Raw genomic sequence first — 15887 nt, 5'->3', positions numbered from 1 at the left:
CTACAAGCCATTTCCTCCCACTGAAAGATGTGCAAATAGTTAATATTGGTTTAGATGCACTATTAATAAGTTATGTTGCCTACGTTTCTCGTGTTGAATACCCTGTGCAGCACTTCCCCACACCTTATTTATCCCATTCCAGCCCCCCCTTCCGCTGTCCGTGAGCCCGTTAACCCTCCCGCTGTCCGCCCCCCCTCCCGCTGTCCGTGAGCCCGTTCATCCGCCCCCTCCCGCTGTCCGTGAGCTCGTTCATCCGCCCCCCCTCCCGCTGTCCGTGTAACTCTTTTAACCCTGATTCGGCTCCGTGGACAGATGTTTTCTCAGTCTGGATTTGTGCTGTCTCTGTTCACGGCTAGTGAATCAACAAACCCGAGGTCTGAACACACTTCACAGCTGCTTCATGGCTACCATATGTCTCGCTCGTTTGAAGTGGTGTCATCAGGGCAGGGCGAGAGTAGCGGCGTACTACAGGGATCGCCTACAAGCCATTTCCTCCCACTGAAAGATGTGCAAATTCGTAATATTGGTTTAGATGCACTATTAATAAGTTATGTTGCCTACGTTTCTCATGTTGAATACCCTGTGCAGCACTTCCCCACACCTTTGCACATGTGATGTGTAGAAACACACAATTGAGTATAGTGACATACATCGTCTGAGCATCCTTGGGAAGCTTATGAGACTGGGAGCAGATACATGTCTCTTACAAGAGACTCATCAGCTAAGACCAGGACCAACTACTCTCTAAGTGCTTCCCTACAATAATATCATGCAGCTGCACCTACCAAGAAAGCCAGAGGTGGCATACTATTGCATTACAAACACAAATTTGGGGAAAAGATGGTCAAATAGACAATGTGGCAGGCGACCTGATCGTGGTGGGTGAATGGGCAGGCCAGCCTATGACTATAGCGACAATTTACACCCAAACATGGGGCAAGAGTATTTCCCCATCGCAACAGTCCACAAGACAGTTCAGATTTCAGACAATCCAGTTATAATTGTCAGGGACCTCAATGGTGTGATGCACCCTACACAGGACAAATTGGAACAGCAGGTAGGGGGACAGCAGATCTAGCAACAGCTAGCAAAACGTGGCGCTAGGACACGAGCTTGGTTAACTTGTAGCGTTACAGACATCTACTCACGATGGATTACTCCCACCACACTTATACATTCAACATACACATTTTGGTAGATCAAAATGTCATTCAATTTATCTCAGGCAGGTCCATAATGATAAGACAAGCTGATTGAAAGACTATTCCACATTCGCAACTGTATCCACATGAAGAATGTGCACCCTGAGCGGTTACTGTAATACTTTTGAGAGCAGAACTAACATCTGTGGCTGTATGAATAATACCTGAAAACTATTTATGGAGAAGGTTAGATTGCACAATGTATACCTGTCATATTTCTTTGTATTGATAATGTGTATCGCTTTCTGCTGCCCTGATACACACCAAGGAAAGTTTACAGTACTGTGATAACTTTACCATTTAAGGTCAAACAAACTGTTGACAATGGATAAAGTTATGATGAAGGCTCCCGATTTTTTTTTTTTTAACATTTCTGTCTCTATGTATTCAAATGTATTTTTGGGCCATTTTATCAGTATTTATCTGTAGAGAGTTTATTCAAAGTTGGAAGGGGGCGCGTGGTATGAACTGGGGCCCCCACCTCGCACATTTCCAAGTTGTGTGAATAACTTTTCTTCCAAGGCAAGCTTGCTAGTAAAATGTGAGCCTCTGTTGCCTGCTTGCGACCCGGTTTTGTGTGTGCCTCTGTTGCCTGCTTGTGACCCGGTTTTGTGTGCGCCTCTGTTGCCTGCCTGTGACCCGGTTTTGTGTGTGCCTCTGTTGCCTGCTTGTGACCCGGTTTTGTGTGTGCCTCTGTTGCCTGCTTGCGACCCGGTTTTGTGTGTGCCTCTGTGGCCTGCTTGTGACCCGGTTTTGTGTGAACCTCTGTTGCCTGCTTGCGAACCGGTTTTGTGTGTGCCTCTGTTGCCTGCTTGCAACCCGGTTTTGTGTGTGCCTCTGTTGCCTGCTTGTGACCCGGTTTTGTGTGTGCCTCTGTTGCCTGCTTGTGACCTGGTTTTGTGTGTGCCTCTGTTGCCTGCTTGTGACCCAGTTTTGTGTGTGCCTCTGTTCCCTTCTTGTGATCCAGTTTTGTATGTGTGTGTAGGTCAAATGCAATAGGTGTCGCATTTGCGAGAGATTAGGCTATTGGCTTTATGAATGACAATGCCATTTATTTATGTTTTCAAAGCCATCACATAAATAAAATTGTAGTCATTTACAATGCCAATAGCTCTAATTTTTCCAAAGGCGAAACCGTTGCATTGTAAATGCTTGTTAAACATAGCACTGGGCCAGGGCCTGGTTAGTGGAGCCCAGGGTACAGTCAGATTCAGTAACATCCAATATTCTTCAGCACAAAAATGGGGGTGCACAGGGCAAAGGATGGCTTTTTACATGAGGACAGAATTAAGGCACAGACGTGAGGTGGCAGTACTGTCATGTTTCTGCCTCGATTACGCCACCCACCAGAGCACCAGAAAAAGGGATGGTAGCAGCACTCACTAAAGAAGCACATTGACTAACTTATGGGTGATGGTCTTGACATTGTCTTGGGAATTTCTGCTAATGGGTGGATGATTTGGGAAATGTGATTATTGGAACTTGGATGGGTATCAACGCTGAGGGAATACACAGGTACTTGGCTATGTCCTGTCATGAGAGCATTATGGGAGACGATAACTTGAGGTGAGGAAACTGAACACCGAAAAGAGATTACCAGCTGCTTTAAATGAGCTGCAACACAAGCAATTTAGGCAAATCAAAACGATACTGCCCCCCAAAAGACACTCCACATGACTTGGCTTTCTTGGACATTTTTGATGAATAGATGAAACAAGCGTCGGGCATTCACCTGTCTTCCAGTTTGTATCCCTTCTAGACTAACAGATAGAACAGACAACCCTTAAGTTCAAGAGAGCCTTCACTTCAAATGTAATGTTTTCATCCATAAATAACAGAGGTGACCACAGTTTCAGAAAGTAAACATGTAAGACCGGTAGAATTTACAAACCTTGGGATAAGATTAAATCAGCAGCCTTGCAGGCAATTGCTTCAACATACGTTGTATAGGGAATGGTCAAATGTATCATGGCTGCAAGTTTTAAGGGCACTGCTTTCTGTAAATATTTTGTTCACAAGCATACTCTGTCACTCTGTTGGTACAAAGGATCAGACTTTCTGTGTTTATCAGCGTGTTGTTTATACACGGTTTAGGCTTCTTGCAACTGGATTTTTGCTTGTTTGAGGATTTCACAGAATTGAGCATGACTGTGCTGTATAAGTTGAGGGGTTTATTTGGAGTCTGCTGATGACTAGGGGCCCGATTCACAGAACTAACTTCAGCCAAAATAATAAACTTACTACTTTTGGTATTCACAGAAGTTAGGATGTTGTCTTAAGTTTGTCTTAAGACAGACTTTAGACAGATTTAAGTTAGGATTTTGTCTTAAGTCTGTCTTAAGTCTGTTTTAAGACAAACTTAAGACAAAATCCTAACTTCTGTGAATAACAAAAGTAGTAAGTTTAGGATTTTGTCTTAAGTTAGTTCTGTGAATCGGGCCCTGGGAAGTTTTAAAAATGCATGAGTTCTTCTTGGAGGACATCCATTTAGAAGTCCGAAAAGTGTAAAGTGTTTTTTTTTCTTTTCAGCTGACCTTGCAGTATCGATATGGTGTGAAGGATGGAGGAGCATGGTGAAGTGGTCCATCCAGTCCAGTGGTATTGAAGACTTGCAGTGATCTAAGGATGAGGCTGTCATAATTAAGTTGAGGGTTTGCCTTTAGAATGGGTGGGATCTGTCGCTTGATGTACAGGGTGTTGAAGAGTGTGTGTTGGGACTCTCTTGGTGGGGGTGAGGTCTCTGAAGAATATGGGGGACGTGTTTATAAAAATTATGAATGATTATTTCAATGCATTAGAATTTTTTTCCCACAAGCATCGTAGGCCAGCACCACAAATTCATAGCATATTTGTCTAGAGCTGTCCACACCATAGATTTAGTCAATCAAATGTATAAAAGCCAATTGTACAGAGATATTGAGTCTCCAGGTTCAGTGTTTCCTATGGGTTTCCAGGAAATTACTTCTTCATACCCATTTATCTATACAAGTGACTCCCATATGGTTGTATGACAGAGGTAGCATGGCTATACCACATGTGCCTCTACAACGCAGCCTACAATGAATGTGCCTGAACAACAGATTCCTGTGCCACACTTGCCTTTACCATGTATGCCTTTACCATGCAATTTCGAAGTAAAGGTATGATTGGTAAAGGGATGTATGGTAAAGATCACACCCAGCCCCTCCACTCTGAGCCCCAAAGCCCTGGCCCCTACCCTACCAACAACGCTACTCCCCCTTGAACTCTAAAAACGACCCCATCCCTAAAACCTAAAACTACCCCGACCAAACCATGACCTGAGTGTTAAAACCCTAACACCTGTCCTGTAAAAAAACCTGACCCCATGCCCCAAAAACTTCCCTCGTACTTAAAAATACCCCGAACCTCCCCCTGCCATGAGCCCTAAAATCTGACTCTCTGCCCTATAAACAACCCAACCCCCCCGGAGCCATAAAACCTCCCCCACCACTCAACCTACCTCCCACCACCCAAACACAGTGCTTCTGTCATGTCCTCATTGAGCTTTCTGTCCAGATGCTTCCTGCTCCAGACATCTAGACTCCGCACTGCCTTAACCAACTATATGCATGTTTACGGTAAGCGTAGTTGCACTTGAAGGGAAATGGCACGCGTGGCACTGTCTGCGTTGCAAAGTCTGTTTCCCCTCCCATATTGTAGGGGTTGAGCTGGAAACTAGTGCCTGTAATGAAGAAGGAATGGATTAGGACAAGAATTGCCAAAGTTCAGCCTATATCTACTGTACTGGAAGCCTGCCTGGACACCTGTATTGCCAATGCTAAGGGAAAGGAGGAGGAGGGGGACAAGGACCACCAGTCCCTGCCTCCCTTGCAGCCACTGTCACCGCCACAATTATCCCGTGCCCAGAGGAGCTTTGAATATTGCTGCAGGCTCGTGCCACGCGGGAAGCCCGCCTGGACACCTGTATTGCCGCTGCTAAGGGAAAGGAGGTGGAGGGGGACAAGGACCACCAGTCCCAGCCTCAGCCTCACTTGTGGCAACTGTCACCGCCGCAATTATCCCATTTCTGTAGGTGCTTTAAATATCGCTGCGGGCTCCCGCAGCACAGGACGCGCGCGGGCCAAGAGCGAGCCCGTCTGGGCCCGTCTGCAACTGTTCGTGGCTGGGCTGGGCCAAACCTTGTGGCTGGGTCGATCCTCTTGGCTGAACACTTTTGGGCAGCACAATAGCCTGTTTTGTCATTTTCATAATTTCCATCGCCACATGCTGCTCAAAGGTGGTCGCTGTAGGCTCTTTGGACCCTGACCTGACATGTTCCACGCCATGAATACGCACCCTTTTTGGGCCATTTATCTGTTTGTGGGGAACCTTAATATAGCCCATATCTTTATTGTCATCTGGCTCTCTCTGGTCTTTGTCATTAAAATGGGGAAAAAGACTCAGTTGACGACCGCCATGGGCCGGCAGGGTTGCACCATTGACACATTTCTGGCTAAGGCAGTGGGTGCCATCAATAAGGAGATAGTTTGGGCCAAGAGGCAGCTTTCATTGGACACAGGGGGGGGTGGGAGCAAGTGTACCAGCTAGTTTGCAAAAGATTCGCACAAACCAGGTCCAGCCAACCCCTCCCCCGGGCTCGAAATCCTGCACCCTTGGAGTCATCATCACTCGAGCCGCCGGTCCCGGGCCCAAACCTCCCCCTTCAACCCCAGTCCCACCACCACCAATTGCATCTTCTGAACCAGTGAACCCCCTCTCCCCAAAATGGAAACAGAAGGCCAAGAAGCATATTGAAGCGGCGCCAATTACATGCCAGGGCATGGTTGCTAATGGGACACTCATGGAGGAATTGTTGATCCATCTGGTTCCAGTCTTACAGAACATTGCAGAGTCTTTTACTGATTTTGTATGCCCACTTTTGGTCATACTGGACAAACTGGTAGTAGCAACAAAGGACCTGGCAAGCAAAATGGACACTTTTGTGTCATCTGTAGACAAACCTCCTTCTGGTTAACCACCAGTGTGTATTCAGCCTGTGGATACTTTGCCCCTTGCTACTCCCTTGTGTAATAGCAGTGTCCCACATGTCAATGTTCTCCAAAAGCTCAAGGGAATTAAGTTTCAATCCAGAAAGTCAGGGCCTGGTGGTACTAGTATTCTGGGAGACGGCGCAATAAGCGGTGTGCGGGCACGCCAGGAACTAGGTCCCTAAGAGACCCCCCCCCCCCCATTGGGATGCAACAATCTGGGGTTGGTCAGCCTACCGTGATTGATCTCCATCCAGCATTTGCTCCTTTCTCTGTGGTCTTGTCAGGGGTACCCAGCCTACCTGCCCATAAAGAGGAATCCACGGTCTAACTAATTAATAAAGCATCACACTGGTTGGGCACGCATTCCGGGTTTTCCACTAGGGACCACACAGATATTTTGCTTCGAGGGGGACTGTGTTATAATTTCGGTATGGTAACCTGAATTAGCTCGTAAAATCTTGTTTGGTACGTCAAAATCCTCCTCCCTAAACTCCTGCATTAAGTTGCTCCCATTGGGCTTTTTTTATAGACCACATTTGAGCAGACTGGTGGGGGGATTGCCGGCAGGGGGAGGGCTGGGCGAGGGAGGCCTGGGAAGGGTGTTGATCCTTGCTAATTCTTTCACTCCCCTTGCTGATTTGAACAAGCTGATTGACTTCAAGTGGTTGAGGAGCAGTGCACCTGTTCCTCCCGGCAGAGTGATTCCTTGAGACTGAGTGTAGAGGAAGTTGGCCCCGTATTAATATGTAGCCCGAAGGAGACCTTGGCTGTTCCTGCACCTCATGAGTCCCCCACGATTAGCCACATGTCCCAAGTGAGGCCAGAGTCACCACCTTTTATGGCCCTCCCATCGCTTGTGCCAACCACTCTACCGGCAGAGATTTTAGTCTCGTAAACTGGAACGTGGCGGGGTTGTCTTCTAAGTTTGCTGATGAATGTTGGCTATTTTGTGTGAGGGCGTACAAAGTTATTTGTTTACAAGAGACCTGGGAACCCAAGAACATTTTTTTCCTGCATTTAATTCAACAATGGGTTGAGCCAGTGGAGGTCTTATGATATTTGTGGCCTAAGAATTTCGTAAAGATCTAATGATACTGAAATGGAACTCTCAGGTATTCCAGGGCATAGAAGATCACTTGGGTAGAGCACTCACCTGTGTGATTATCAACTTTTACAACGCTAAGAAGGGTGCTAATTTTAATTTTAACGTTCTAAATTGTGTGATTGACTAAGTAAAGGAAGAGGGGTGCAAGCGTATGAACTTTATTCTAGTGGGTGATTTCAACTGCCATTTGTGGTCAACTTTCGTAAAGAACCAGGGGAAAGTACAGCCATACCCAATTTCGGAGGTGCTCAAAATGGAACACACACTGGAAGGTAAGGCCCTAAATAACCTAATATTGACCCAGAATCTGGTGAATATCCTGGATCTTTGGCCCCTGGGCCCATTTCCAACTTGACCCCGTCCTATAAAGGTAGGGGTGCGGCAACCATCATAGATTTTATATTTGTAACAGCATCATTGGGGGTGGCCCCTGGATCATTCAACATAGAGGACAGTGCCTTCAGTGACCACAATCCATTGACACTGGTACTGACAGGACTGGTCTACCCCACGTCAGATCTTTGCCAGTCGCAGATATCCCTAACCCCCACTGATCAGGGTAGGTGCCTTAGATGGGCGAGCATAGATACAAAGACTTTAAATCGTAGCCTTTTCTCAAAGAAATGAAGAAAAATCATGAAGATAAGAAAGAATCTTCAAGTAGTGTGCATGCACTCACTGAAAGTGAGAGTTATGAGGAAAGCGTAGCTAAAATCTCTCCTGTAGAAAAGTCAAAAAAATCAGATAAAGAGGGGGCATGGAAGTGAGGACCTTGGGGGGCACCTAGGGGCTCCACCACTGACACTGTCCTTGGCCCGTGAAGGGCTCCATCACTCTCACCTGGCAGGACATGCTGGAGCCCCTCCGCGACATCCTGAAGGCCCCTAACCGATGCAGTGCTGGTAGGCAGGAGCAGCACTTGCAGTACACATAGGTGGTGGCGCGGTGAGGGGAGGGCCCACGGGGGTGTCCATGGGGCCCCCCGTCCTCTCCAGTGTGACAGAGACTGGCCCTGTGACTGGGTCCTGCGGGCCATTTTGAGGTGGGGCCTGGCCTAGTCGTGGAGCAACACAAGTGACTTGATACAGGCCTGGGTGGAGATATCTACAGCACTTCGCCCCACTGTCTGCCCCCCACAGTGATATTTGTTGCGCCGAGCGCCTAAACACTTGCCAAACGCCTCAGGTGTGGAGCCGGAGGCGCATTAAAGATGCAGGGCCACCTCTAGGCGAGAGGGAGGTGCCCACAGACTTCAGATGTAGACAGGGGGTATATACGCTATACACCCGATGTGAGGCTGCTGGAGAGACCGCGCACGCAGAGGAGTCATATTCCTTCGCCCGGAAAGGGCACAACATATGTGGGGTACTGCCATCAGGGGGCTGTGCATCCCGGCGCCATGAGGCCTAAAGGTAACGCTCCTGCTCCAACTAACAAGTTGGACAAATACGCGGTCCTCCTTGGGCAGGGCCAGGCAGGAGGCGTGGCTGAGGGCCAGACTGGTCAAACAGAGCCATCCCTGACCTCGATCATGGCGGCCATCAAAACACTGGGCACCAACCTGGAAACAAAAATGGATAAAATCTCCATGGAAGTAAATCTTCTCCGGACAGACCTCGGCAAGACTACGGAAAAGTCCAAAACAAATGAAGCTGCGATCCAGGCACTCCACACCTCCTCGAAAGCGTTGGAAAAGCGAGTTAATGAACTGGTCCACCAACACCGGGTAATGTCCCTGCGGCTCGAGGACAAAGATGGAAGGGCCGGACGTAGTAATGTTTTAGTGGTGGGGTGCCTGAAGGAACGGAGGTGCCTAGCACTGAGTTGTTTCTGGAGGAACTCATCCTCACCCACCTGAAGGCGAAACGCCTGTCCAACATCTTCACAGTTGAGCGGGCCCACTGAGCACCGGTCCCTAAGCCCAAGCCAGGATCGCCGCCCAGGACTATCATTGCGAAAATCCTAAATTATAGGGACCGCGATGCCATCCTGCAGGCGGCAAGGCAACGCGGGGACCTACATTATGAAGGAGCTACAATCCGCTTCTTCCCGGACTTCACATTACAAGTCCAGCATGAGAGACGCTCATTCATGGGCGTGGAAAAGGGGATAAAATACATGATGTTCTTTCCGGCCAAGCTAAAGATCATCGCGGGAAATAAATCCTTGTTTTTCACCTCGCCCTCAGAAGTGAAGAATTGGTTGGACAACGAAGCGTCACAAGAGAAGGGACTACCGGAGGATGGGACCTGGAGGGACACTCGGGCCGCCTCTCCGGGGTCTGCAGCGGGGAGGTCGGAAGTGGATGTCCAGAGCCAGCATTCATGGCATTCCAGATCAGCTAGCCCCAAATGAGGATCTCTCCGAAATACCGACGATCGCTGAGGAGGATGGGTACCGACTGCGGACACTGCCGAACTGTAATGTATAACTTGAGTATTGGGGGGCTACAAACCACATGCCACTCTCAGTGTGTAAACACTTCCATGACTGGGATTTCTACAAACTGTCAGTGTGTGTCTTAGGTAAAATAAACGTATGCAAGCTTGGGGGGCGGATGCGAGTGGCGGCTGTGGTTGGAGCCGGTGCCCTTTTACCCCTTCAGGAGTTTACGCGGGAGGGGGAGGTTTCCTCTCTCCCGGGTTGGGACTGGGCGAAAGGTGCTCTGCTAATTGCGGTTGTGGGTAGTTTGAAACCTACGGAGCAGGGAGCAGGGTGGGGGGGCAGTTGCTGGGGGGGAGTTTCAATTTACTGCATGGGGAACATTGAGGGATTGTTGCTGGGGAGGAGGGGTGTGGGTGGGAGATGTAGGGTTGGGGGTGGTGGGAGGAAGGGGGAGCTGTTCAAAATGGTCCCGAAAGAACTATATGGTCACGTATGTGCAAGATGTTGGGAAGGGCAAGGTTGATCCTCTAGTGGAGAGTCGGTACTGCAAAGAAGTGGGATAAAAGTGGCAAGATCCTGAGCTGGAACGTCAACGGATTGGGGGACAAACTTAAAAGGACCATTGTGCTACAATTTATTAAACAACATCTCCCTGATGTGGTGCTCCTACAGAAGACACATCTACTGGGAAATACATGCCACGCGCTCAACCGATGGGGGTACTCCTTGGCGGTCCATGCTGGCTTCACCTCCGGATCTCGGGGTGGGCATCCTACTCCGTCGTAGCTTCCCCCTGGTCATCGACTGCACAGATTCTGACCCTCTAGGAAGCTATGCGGCCATCTCGGGGAGGTGGGAGGGTCGCAGGATAAATCTGGTCACGAACTACATCCCGCCTGGTCTCCAAACCCAGTCATACCACGACCTGGGAAAGTTGCTCCTCTCTCTCCCGGAGGGGCACCTTCTGGTGGGGGGCGACTTTAAGGCCATAGTCCCTGGACAGACACCCCCCTAGAGACCTACCAGTGGGTCACAAGTGGTTAGCTGACTTCATCGAGGCATTTGGGCTTACTAATCTCTGGCAACTCAGACACCCCACAGACACACAATTTACCTTCTTTTCAGGCCCACACCGCTCATTTTCTCCTATTGACTACCTCTTAGCACCTATGCAACAGGGCACTACCATCCACCAGATGACACACCTGGCAAGGGGTGTCTCAGACCACTCACTGTTGCTTGCCCACATCATAATGGTGTTGCGCCAATTAATACTTGGCACCTTCGTAGCGAAGAGGTGAGGAAGAAACTGATCCTCTTGATCGAACGCTACTTTGAGGCTACTGTTGGGACACTTTGGGAGGCCTTCAAGACTGTGCTCAGAGGGGAGGCACTCTCGGTGATTGCTGGCCGCCGAAGGGACCGGGAGGCACAAATGGTCGACATGGAGAAGGACCTCCTCGCGCTTGAAACAGCAGCTCAGGGAGGAGGTGACCCGGGGACAGTCCTCCAGATGCAGCTCAAGGCGGCAGAATACAAGGCATTAGCCACTGGTGCTGCCAAGACAATAGCAAGAGACAGGGATTGCAGGATCTACAACCAGGGAGACAAGGCAGGCATGCTTATAGCCTGGTTAGATAAAAAACAACAAGCGCAGAGAGTGGTGGAGGAGCTCCGAGGTGACTCAGGAACTGTCTTCACGGAACCCCTTGCAATAGTCAAGGAATTTGCGTCACACTATCAAAGGGTCTATAGTAGAGGCTCTGACAGGCCAGAGGAGGACTCGGTTTCCCTGTTGACTGACATCCGCATGCCCACGTTATCGAACGGCGAGCAGGAAACCCTGGAGTTGCTGCTTACCACAGAAGAGCTGGGCCAGGCCATTAGGGGCCTTTGGCCGGTAAAGGCTCTCGGTCTAAACGGCCTGACGATCGAGCTGTACAAGATACATTTTTCTAGTTGTCCCTCAATGTTAGGGATAGGGTCTGACATATTTAAGGTCCTACCTTGAGTAGTTGATTAAAGATAGTATTATGTCCACTTATAGATTTAGGAATTAAATATAAATTAAATCTAAAATTATTTAATATGAATTAAATCTAAAAATTGTTAGATTAATAGGCCCTCTGTAATGTAAAAACGCTGTTGCTTCTTGAAATCCGAGGTGTGTGTGGAAGTAAACTGTCACTCGATCGAGACAGCAAGTGATCCCAGCAGCATAAAATGGCTGTTCAATAGGGATCCTATAGGGAATGCCCAATTACCTAAAATGGCCGTTACGCACGCAATACGCGTGTGTCGGCCATTGCCAATGTTATTTCTCTGATCCGGCCCCTCTCGAGTAATGTTATCGAGGGGCCGCAGAATTTGGAAGAAATGCGGGACGCGAGGCATTGTAAGCAGAGTACAAGAAAGTACAAACGAGTGGAAGAAGGGTTGTCCCAGCGCGTTTGGGAGGTGAAAGGATCAGCGAGGTGAGCGTTTAAAAATTGCGATGCGCGCACGCGTATTCAAAGGGCAATAAGCAGTGAAGCCGGTCCGAAATAGAACCGGAGAGGGGGAGTTGTGAAGGCGTAAGGAAACCGATCGAACAAAGGGCAGAATTGTTATATTAGGCAAAAGTCCAGAGCACACAACAGTATAAATAGACTGGTTTGTCTAAAAATAAGCATTCGGAAACCGATTGAGGTCAACCTAATAACTCCGACTTAACTACGGCCACTGTGCCCCGTAACTTGCGGATACAACAAGTTCGGTAACTTAGGGATCGGCACCGGCATTTCCGAGTGGTGCCACCCGTTTCAAACTCTAATACCACCTGATTAGGACCGGGTTGGAATTATCACCGGTTCACCGACAACGCCCCTGATCATTGATATCAGCCCTGAAGAATCACAGCCATATGTTGTGACCAAACACGTGTCGGCTTGATTTATGTGCACAGTGATTCCCAGGTCGGGAACACTGTGGTGAATAAAACCTTTGAAAACTATACACTTTGTCCGGTCTATCCCTATGATCATTACGTTTAGACAAACCAGTCTATTTATACTGTTGGGTGCTCTGGAATTTTGCCTAATTCCCAGAAAAGGAGGTCTCTGTCCTTCCTTTATTACAGAGGATAAGGTTTTCCTCTGGCCAAGAGGCACCAACCAAAATATCCCCTTTCTTAAATCTCATTGACTATGACCATACCGTAACAAGTTGTGCGCCATTCTTCTGAACACTCTAAAAACCATTTCGCAGAATTCTTAGAATTGTTATATATACACAGGCGTACTATGGTATTTAGATTAGTTTAAGCATAAAGCAGAGAATAATCAATAATTCATGTAATAAATCGATAAATACGACCTTCTATGATCTGTAGGGATAGATCCCAGCGTAATAGTTTCCCTTATAAGGTAATATACAATCAATAAGAGGTCATTAGTAAAGTAAGTCAGAGAGTAAGAGAAAGCTACTTATCTTTCTGAGCAGCAGCAACAAAGAAGGATGAGAGATGGTTTCTAAGGAACTTTATTCTTACTCAGAATGTTCATTGAATTTCTGTATTCTTCAATTGTTGCTACTGAGCTGTGGTAATAAAGGAGATTTGCATAATATTAGCCTCCGTGTCCTTAATAAAATCCAGATTTTCTGCCCAGCAGGCTGTGAAAAAACTAAATTCTCCACTGAGTGTATATCTCTGAGACCAGACTGCAGAGGATGGGTCGTGGAATGGAATGGCTCTGCAAGAAGGGGTGCGGAGAGTTGGGGACGTTCTTTCATATCCTGTGGGAATGCCCCGTGCTGTCTAACTACTGGAACAGGGTGACCCTCTGTATGCAGGAGGTGTGGGGGGTGGAGTTGAGGCTGGAAGCAAAAAGGTGCCTCCTGAAGATCTGGGAACCCACGGACATGCCACCCCGGGGGAGGATCTGAGCAACGTTGGGATGTGTCATTGCAAAACATAACATAGCACGAATGTGGGGGGTTAAGGAACCGCCGAAATTAAGCTCCTGGAAGACTGATATGGACTGGTGCATGCTCCAGAAGAAAACAGTGTACGTGGCACGTGGATGCCCACGGAAATGGACAGAAGTTTGGTCCAAATGGAACGAGTATAGAGGCGGCATATGCGAGCCCCACAAAACTGTCCAGTTGGACGAACCACTTGGATTGTTAATAGAACTGTGAGATAGTGCGGTATACACTCTAGTAATGTAAACGCTCTGTATGATCTGTGTTCTCCCACAACGCACGTGATTAAGCTATATTTGAAATGTGATGACCACTGTCTTGTTCTATGTTGTTAATAAAAAACAGATTTTTTTTTAAAAAGTATGAAATTGGTAAAATGCCTACTTTAGGACATTTTGATGTCAACAAAAGAACCATTTTGACTACTGATGCTAGCCTTAAAGGTTTGGGCGCAGTACTTTCTCAGATGGTTGACGGGGAGGAGAAAACAGTAGCTTTTGCGTCAAGAGCACTCAGAGATGCAGAGAAAAATTATTCATGTGTGCAGAGGGAAGCTTTGGGTGTGTTTTGGGCCATACAACATTTTAAGTTTCACTTTGGGGGATTCTTTTTCTGGTGAGATCAGATTATCGTCCTTTGGTACAGATTTTTTCGTGTAGACACAGTGAACATATCACACCAAGGATAAAACGTTGGAGTGAGGGTTTACAAGAATATCATTTTAGGGTACGGTACATATCAGGTTCGAACAATAAGTCTGCCTACTGTCTCTCTTGTGTGCCAATTGAAGTGGAAGCAATAGTGTGTGAGGTTGAGGGTGTTTATGGAATATGTTAGTCTGGTGTATTCTGGATGACTGAAACTGCCTTGTCCCAGGGTGAGTGGTCAGATGCTGTGGACAAGGATGAAGTACTGGAAAAACTGAAAATGTGGATCAATCAAGGTTGGCCTGAGTACAAGGTTCTTGAGCAAGGTCTCAAAGTGTATTGGACTGTGAGGGATGAACTTTCATTTAAGTGTGGAAACCTCATGAGAGGTGAAAGGGTGATTCCACCAGTTAAATTTAGAAACACAATTGTTAATACTGCCCATGAAGGCCAGCTTGGTCGGAGCCTCACGAAAGCTTGGGTGAGAGAAAGATATTGGTGGCCTGGGATGGATCGTGTGATTGAGGATGTGGTGAGAGAGTGTGTGTCTTGTGCTGAGAGTGATGAATCCCGGAATATTAATCATGCACCATTGTCTCCAGTTGATGTACCAGAATTGGTTTGGTCTAAACTTGGATTAGATCTCACGGGCCCCTTTGATTTACTACCTTCCCATGAATGCTATGTAATCCTTTTGGTTGATTATACGTCAAAGTGGGTTGTTATCAAATGTGTTGCTTCTGTAAATACTAGGATTCTTTTAGATTTTCTCAACAAAGTTTTTGCTTCAGAAGAGGTACCCAAATTCTTGGTTTCTGACAATGGTGTGCAATTTGCTTCTCACAAGATAAGTGATTTTCTTAAGGACAACAATATCATTCATCAAAAGACTGCATTGTACTCACCACAAGCCAATGGATTAACTGAAAGGATGAACAGGATTGTCAAAGATTGTGCACAACGCGCTATTAACACAAGGTTCTCCTTTAGTAGTATTCTGAGAGACTCTTGGTGGGCACACCGCACTACACCCAATGCTTTTACTTTAAGATCTCCTTTCGAAACATTGAGAGGTAGAAAGACTGTTTCAAAATGTAATCCCAGTTGGTTGCCTGAGTGATCTAGTTCAGGGTTATCCCTAGAAGAGAGACGTTCCAGGATATCTGATTATCAACGTAAGTACAAAGATGGATATGATTCCAGAATGCATGTAAAAAATAGAAAATGAAATATTGGAGATAACGTTTTGGTTAAGAACCCCAAATATTCTTTAAAGGGTATGAGTTCCTTTATTGGTCCATTTACCATTGTGTCCATAAAGAAGAATGTTGTAAAAGTTGATACTGGGTGCATGTGGAGTATGTTGAGGTTAGTGAAATGCATGAAGCACCCAAACGTGCAAGATAATATACCAGCTGAGACGGATAACACAGAATGTTCAAGAAGATTCTCTGGTAGGTTTAGGATCTTGCCAGTGAAATTTAAAGACTATGATTTAAATGAATCACTAGCTTTACTCTTCTTTTTTTCAATTATTTAGTTGTATTTACTATTATTATTTTTTTTGATTAGT

This window comes from Lissotriton vulgaris, chromosome 6, assembly GCF_964263255.1.
Source record: "Lissotriton vulgaris chromosome 6, aLisVul1.2, whole genome shotgun sequence".
Lineage (NCBI taxonomy): Eukaryota > Metazoa > Chordata > Amphibia > Caudata > Salamandridae > Lissotriton > Lissotriton vulgaris.
This window is presented reverse-complemented; position numbering follows the sequence as displayed.